General features: G+C 37.8%; 1 pseudogene; it reads left to right on the forward strand.

The window, feature by feature from the left end:
• The first annotated feature begins 424 nt into the window (after positions 1–424).
• On the forward strand, positions 425–6,977 carry LOC129685565 (60 kDa heat shock protein, mitochondrial-like; annotated as a pseudogene).
• Positions 6,978–7,415: the final 438 nt, after the last annotated feature.

Here is a 7,415-nt window from a genome sequence, read left to right on the forward strand (position 1 = left end):
AGAAGAGGAGGTAGAAAGAATGTAAGAGCCAGAGAGGATGGAAAACACCAAGACAAGGCTTTCTAAATCAACATCATCGATGTATAAATGGACTCAAACTGAGGCCAGCATGCGCCTGCATGGGTCTAGAGTTCTAGAGTTGAAAATAAAAGTGGACACATGTCCTCATCCCTACCCCAGAAACAATCTCCAATTGTTAACTGCTAGCTAATGAAAATTTAGTTTCCTCCAAGAGAGTCTCAGTGAGGAAACAAGCTACTCTTAGGAAGAGGCTGCATGCCCAGCCATAGACAGCCAACAGAAAATGAATGCAATGTCATCTTTGGAGGTTCCTTGTCTCATAAAGTGCTTTTACTTTCTTATTATTTTTTATTTTGTTTCATTTATTTTTTCCTTCTTTTTATCCTACAGGTCCTCTGCATATATGTTACGCCTTCCAAGTTAGTATTTGTTATGGGATTCCTAAGTGTGTGAACAAGTGGGTCCTTGTGTCTTACGCCTTCTCTCCTGCTCTTTTCCTTCTGTTTGTTCGCTTTGTCCAATTCTGACGTGTTGCTGTTTGTTTCTCTTATTATATTTTGTCTTACTTTATTGTAATTCCTCAGATGTCTGTTTTCTAATGAGAAACATTAGATCCGGATAGGATCTGGATAGGGAGGAAGTAGGAGAAGTAAAGGAAGGGAAAAGTGTAATCAGGGTGCATTATAGGAGAAAAAAAAGCTGTTTTCAATAATAAAAAAAAAAAAGTATAATGTCCTTTCATCACACTTGGGTTTTTTTTATTATTTTAATGATTTTAATTTTCATTTTTTCTGATTTTAACCCTCATCTTGCACAATAGCAATTATTTTATGTTTGCATGTATGTTGTTGGATTAGGCTGACTGAGTAATCTTTCTGCTTCTCCACCCAGTCTACTATTGTGTATTCTCTACAATTTTTCCCATGTGCAACCCAGATACTTTTTCTCTCATTCCTACCTCTTTCTCTCTTGCCTTTATCTTCCTCTTTTAGTTTAAGTTTGACCCCTCGAAACTAAAATTCTCTAAACTCCGTGGATCCCAGCAGTTTCTCAACTTCCCCTCAAATGTATTTCCCCACTGTGACTATTTTCTCAATACCAGTTAATAACATTAACAGTCCGTACGTTTACCCAGCTACACCTCCTCCAGCCCTAGTCCTAGTAACTAATATCATAGTTACACTGCAGTCTTTGTTCACTGATCCTTCAGTGGGTCTTGGAGTTAAACAAACCACTGTTGGGTGGGCTAGTTTGCTCTGCATAGTGGACCTACCCAGCAGCTGCTGTGCTTCTGCAGTTATTCTATGCTGGGAGTAAGACAGGGGTTACGCCAGACTCCCTGAACACATACGTTGAGGATTTATGTTTTGAGCCATTCACCTCAACGTTACCATAATCTACCCCTATTAGAATATTGAAAATATCTCAACTGAAAGAATATATATTTTTAAAATTGCATACCAGATTAATAATATAATGCAACAATATAAGAAACATAAAAATCGAGACATTATTACTCCCAATTCTACAGTCATGGGTCTCAATTGGAGTGAATTAAGTGAACTTCAGACAAGGAATTTGTAATAATGAATATAAGAGTATGTAATGGATCCAAAGACAAGAGAAATAAACAGCTAAATGAAATAAAGTCAGAAAAAAGAAATTCTATAAAATGAAATACTGGGAAAATTAAAAAAGTTTAAATTAATAAACTCAGGAAAATTTAAAAACAAAACTTAATAGAAACCTCAGCAGTTAAATGGACCAAGTGGAAGACAGAATATCAGGGACAAAACACAGGTAGGTAAACTCAAATATTCAGACAATGACAAAAATAAAAATAAGAAAATAAGAACCTCATTAGCAGATCAAATGAAAGACAGACTATCAGGGACAAAAGACAAGGTAAATGAAGTAAAACATTCAGGCACTGAAAAAAATAAAAATAAGAAAACATGAACAGAATATATATGCTCTATTTGGCATCATGAACCAATAAAATATACAACAGTGTAGGCATAAGGTTATTGTGTAATTCAAATGCTGGTTTCTGTACCCTCCATATTTGGTTGCAATCCTTGTTCTGAGACTCTCCTGTCTCAATGTTGTGTAAACACTGCTCCCCAGCTGTCCTCTGAAATGCCAATAAAGCAAGTTACAGCCAATCACTGACCAGGGGAGAAAATAGGACTGGACTCTCTGCCAGCCAGAGGAGGAGGAGTTAGAAGAGGAAGTACTAGATTAGCCACAGGCAGAGGTCCAGGAGACATCAGAAGAAATTAAGCTAGAGCAGAAAAGCTACAAAGTGCAAGTATCTCTGTGATGTCCACTGGGAGGAATCCAGATTAGCTTAGAGGGTTAAGAATAGAGAAATAACTATTCAGTTATTGTGCTGTGCAGCTTATTAAAGTAATATAATAGAGTCTCAATTATTTGGGTGACAGCCAGTTTAAGAGAGAAACTGAGAAACAAACACAATTTCATAAAAATAACTTTAACACATCAGCAATGGAATAAACAACACTTATGAATCATGGGTATGGAAAAAGGAGAGAACTGTAGACTAAAAATGGAAGTACTATATCCAATAGAATCATAACAGAAAAGTTCTCCGAATATAGAACCTGGCAACTTTCTAGACTCAAGAGACAACTAACAAACACTAAATGGAAAAGTCCAGAAAATAACTTCTGTATCACATTATAGTTAAAACACTAAACATAGGGAACAAAAAAAAAAAAGTACTGAAAGTGGTAGGATAAAAGCATTAAGTCTCAAAAGTGCAAGCCTATGAGAATCGCAGTGGCTTTCTCACTAGATCCAAAGAGCAACAGAACATAGAATTATGTGTTCCAAATACTGTAATATACTAACACAAGTATACCAAGCAAAATTATCTGTAATAACTTAAGGAGAAAGAACTTACCGCAATTTTTAAAAGATGAAGGACTTTCATGTCCTCTAAATCAGCATCACAGAAGGTACTTACTCGTTCAAACTGAAGGTAAAGAGACACATCCAGGAGTCTATAGGAAAAACTAACCCAGGCTGAAAGAGCAGTTAAGAAGTAGAAAAAGGAAGACACAAAATACTATAAAATCAATAAAATAACAGGCAGGAACTAATACATACCTTTTGATAATGACTGAATAGTAATGGGCTACATATCCAATAAAAGAAACAGGTTGGCAGGGTAAATTAAAAAACAATATCCACCTATTTTTATTTTACTCCAGAAATGCATCTTACCATCAATGAAAATCACAACCTTAGAGTAAAGGATGGTTAAAGGCGTTCCAATTTAATGAAACGAGAAGGCAAGCATAGGCCACTGTCTAAACATCTGACAAATCAGGCATCGAAAATAATTAGTCAGACCCGATAAGGGTGATCTTTTCATACTGCTTAAATGAATATTCCATCAAGTGCACATTGCAAATCTAAACATACATGTAGCAAACTCTTGTGTACCTAATTTTGTAAAGTAAATACCACTGGCTGTAAAGACACAGATTAGTCTTTACACAGTAATACTGGATGATTTTAGTACTACACTCTGGTCAATAGACAGGTTATTCTAACAAATAAACAGAAACATTGAACATAAATGATATCACAGATCAAATGGACCTAAAAGACTTCTGTAGAACATTCCATGGAAACACAAAAGAATATAAGTTCCCCCTCAGTAGCCTGTGGTACTTTCTCTAAATTACATTATATAAGAGAGTACCAAAAAGAAATCTCAATAAATGTAGGAAAAGTGAAATAATGTATTGTATTCTATCCGGACACAATGGAGTAAAGCTAAAAATCAACAACAGGAGAAATTGTAGACTAACTCACAGAAACCAAAGAAGACACTATTGCATAATGAATGTGTTATCAAAAAATTTAAGAAGGAAGATTTTTAATACCTAAAACTGAATTAAAATGAAAACATAAACATACCAAAACATATGGAATACAATCAAAGCAGTACTAAGAAGAAAGTTCACAGCTATAAGCGCCTACATTAAAGAAAGATCTCTCATAAATATACGATAATGCTGTACCTTTGAACTCTGTGAAAATTAGAACAAATCAAATTCAAAGTCAGTAGCTAAAAATAAACAGCCAAGATCAGGTCAGAAATGAATGAAAGTACCGTAGCTAGGGCTACTGTTGCTGTGATGAAACACCATGACCAAAACCAACTTGGGATGGAAAAGGTTTATTTGGATTACATATCCTGAGTCAAGATCCTCTGAGGCAAACCAAGGGAGGACCTCAAACTGGGAGGGAACCTCGAGGCTGGAGCTGCTGCAGAAGCCATGGAGGACTACTGCTTACTGGTGTGCTTCATATGGCTTGCACAGACTGCTTTCTATGATCCAGGGCCACCAGCCAGGGGATGGCACCATCCTCAATGGGCTGCCTTCCAACCCCCATCAATCTCTAATTAAGAAAATGTCCTACCTCAGTTTTGGTTCCTTCTGCCCAAATGACTCCAGCTTGTGTCAAGCTGACCTAAAACTATCCAGCACAGAAATTAAAATTTAAAAACTGCAAAGAAAAGGTAAGCAGTGGGCCATTGATTAGGCTTAGTACGTAAAAGTGCTTGCCAAGCAAACCTGGAGATTCCATCCTTCATAGCAGAAGGAAGGACTGACTCCTGAAAGTCATTCCCTGACCTCTACACACACACTGTGGTGGGTGCCTTTTCTGCCCCACACATACACAGAGGAACTCCCACAGTCACATACATACACACAATAATAACAATAAAATACATTTTATAAGATTTTTTAAGTAAAAAGATGAAATCAGTGAACTCTTTGGGAAACTAAAAGAAAGAAAAAGAAGACCTGAATTAATAAGACTACTGATGAAAAGGGAGGCATTATAACAAATACCAATGAAATTTGGAAAAAATGGTTAGGAAAAACTTTTAAACCCATGAAACTAGAAAATGTAAAATAAATACATGAATCTGTAGACTCACATGAAGTACCAACATTAAATCAAGATGAGATAAACAATGTAAAGAGATCATCGACAAGCAATGACATTGAAGCAGTAATATAAACAAAATCTCCAATCCAAAAAAACATCAAGCCCTGGAGAGATGGTCCAGTGAGTAGAGCATTTGCCCAGCAATTGTGAAGACCAGAGTTTAGATCTGCAGATCATACATACCTGCCAGGTAGATGTGGTGGCTTGTTGGGTGCAGAAGACAGAGACAGGTAGAGTACCCAGAGCAAGAGGGCTAGCGAGACTGGCAGTATCAGGGAGCTCTGGATTTGATTGACAACTGTTGCCTCAGTGAACACAGTGTAAGAGTGTTGGAGGTGAGAGCAGTGTCCCAAGCACTGGTTCCTCATCTCATGAGGGCCTATGACAGAAGTGTAAAATGCGGTGCGGATACTCCAGCCTTAACGCTTCAGGGTGTAAACCGTAGACGTTTTGGCTCATGCTGTAGATGTTTCAATGGGGCCAAAGGGAAGAACAGTGAATACTGAACAGAGTTGGGGAAGTCCCAAATTAATACACAATGGGGTCACTGTTGCAAAGTCAATTGATTTAAAAGATAAACCAATACGTTGCCAATAACACAGATGAAGGAGCTGGGGATGGCACTACAGCTACTGCTGTTCTGGCATGTTCTATTCCCAGGAGGGCTTTGAGAAGATCAGCAAAGGGGCTAATCCAGTGGAAATCATGAGAGGTCTGATGGTGGCTCTTGATTCTCTAATTGCCAAACTTGAAAAGCCATCTAAAACTGTGACAACACCTAAAAATATTGTTCGGGTTTTCTGGTTTGTACAAACAGAGACAAAGACAGTGGAAACATCATTTCTGACGCAATGAAAAAGTTTGAGTGTCATCACAGTGAAGGCTTGGTAAAACTCTGAATGATGAAATAGAAATTATTGAAGGTATGACACTTGATAAAGGACATATTTTCCCAGATGTTATTAAGAAGGTCAAAATGTAAATTCCAAGATGCCTATGTTCTGTTGAGTGAAAAAAAAAAAAATTTCTAGCATCCAGGCCATTGTACCTGCTCTTGAAATTGTCAGTGCTCATCAGAAGCCCTGGGACAAAATGGCAGAAGATGTTGATGCACAAGCTCTAAGCACATTGGTTTTGAACAGGCTAAAAGTTGGTCTGCAGGTTGTAGCAGTCAAAGCTCCAGGGTTTGAGGACAATAGGAAGAACGAGTGTAAAGATGGCTGATGTTACCGGTGATTAGGGATTGAGTGAAGGAGGGTGGAATCTAAATCCTGAAGATGTTCACGTTCTTGACTTAGAAAAGTTGGAGAGGTCATTGTCACCAAAGATGATGCCATGCTTTTGAAAGAAAAGGGTGACAAAGCTCAAACTGGAAATGTATTCAGGAAATCACTGAGCAGTTAGACATCACAATTACTGAATATGAAAAGGAAAAGCTGAAGGAGCAACTGGCTAAATTTTCAGATGGGGTAGCTGTGCTGAAGGTTGGGGGCACAAGTATGCTGAAGTGAATGAGAATAAAGACAAGAGCTATGGATGCTCTCAATTCTACAAGGGCAGCTGCTGAAAAAGGTATTGTTCTAGGAGGGAGTCATTCCCTGATTCAGTACATCCCAGCCCTGGATTCACTGAAGCCTGCTCATGAAGATCAGAAACTAGGTATAGAAATTATTAGAGGAGCACTCACAATTCCCAGAACGGCTGTTGTTAAGAATGCACGTGTTGGAGGATCTTTGATAGTTGAGGAAATTCTGCAGAGTTCCTCAAAAGTTTGTTATAATACTATACTTGGAGATTTTGTGAACACGGGGAAAAAAGGAAGCACTGATCCAGCATAGGTTGTAAGAACTGCCTTACTGGATGCTGCTGAGATGGCCTTCTTTTTAACGACAGCAGAAGCTGTAGTGATAGAAATTCTTGGATTGACCACAATGGGTAGAATGGGAGGTGGCATGTTCTAACTCCTAGAATAGCGCTTCACTTTTAACCGTGAAATGCGACAGGAAGCTCAAGGAAGGTTCCTCATCAATAACTTCAGAGAAGCTACCTGAAAAAAAAAAAATGATGGAAGAGAAGACTAGCTGGCCACAGCAGTTGCTGGTTTCCATTGACAATATATAATATTTATATAAGGTTTACTGCTGTCAGTGTCCAGGCCTACAGATAATTTATTTTGTATTTTTGAATAAAGACATTTGTGCATTTCCGATACTGGATGTGAGAGCCATATACCAGCATCCTGCTTTCAACTGAAATCCCTGAGGCATTTCTACTATTCTGTTACAGTAGAATGTAGTGCTTGCATCACCAGATAAGAAGCACCTTTCTATGAAGATTAAGAATAATTGTGTACAAAGTGGAAAAGCATACAATTATATGACCACCTTATATAATAAAAT

The sequence above is a fragment of the Psammomys obesus genome, unplaced genomic scaffold, assembly GCF_907164565.1.
Source record: "Psammomys obesus unplaced genomic scaffold, mPsaObe1.curated_primary_1811, whole genome shotgun sequence".
NCBI classification, from domain to species: domain Eukaryota; kingdom Metazoa; phylum Chordata; class Mammalia; order Rodentia; family Muridae; genus Psammomys; species Psammomys obesus.